The sequence below is a fragment of the Capsicum annuum genome, chromosome 9 (assembly GCF_002878395.1).
Source record: "Capsicum annuum cultivar UCD-10X-F1 chromosome 9, UCD10Xv1.1, whole genome shotgun sequence".
Taxonomy (NCBI): domain Eukaryota; kingdom Viridiplantae; phylum Streptophyta; class Magnoliopsida; order Solanales; family Solanaceae; genus Capsicum; species Capsicum annuum.
This window is the reverse complement of record NC_061119.1, coordinates 32383139-32383748: the sequence shown is the minus strand read 5'-3', so window position 1 is coordinate 32383748 and position 610 is coordinate 32383139.

The following is a 610-nucleotide window of genomic DNA, read 5'->3' as shown; positions in this document are numbered from 1 at the left end:
GTATACTGTCTGGACTCACTGGATACTTCTTAATAGATCCATGCTACTCAGGAGAGTTATCTCTTAACTTGTATTATACTCCCTTATTTGGTGTAGACTTAGGTGCCATAGTACCTATAAAAAGAGTTGTTAGTGAGTGAAACACAATACTAAAATAGAAAACAACAAGAAAAATAAAATTCCATCGGAAGGCTACCTACGACCCCAACCTACGGGCCGTAGTAAGTACCTACGCAGCTGTAGATAGCCTTCATAGGTTGTAGACAAAGCCTTTAACCTTTAAGTGATTTAAGTATGACACCTACATGGCCATCTACGGGCCCGTAGGTGACACTTACATACTCTTAGGTAGGTTTCATGGGTTTCAACTGAGGGTATGTCAAAAATTTCCTAGAGTTCCCATTCGACACAATAAAAAATTCAATCTTTAGACCAATTTCAAACACAACATGAATCACTTTAAGTTCCGTAAGTATTGCACACATTGATCAACTTCTACTTCCATTATTATTTGTGATCACAGGCTTCCCAAACTAAAAAACATGCAACAAATTAATTTTTACCATATTTAGGCTCCAACTATTTTAAGAATTATGAGAATTCAACAATT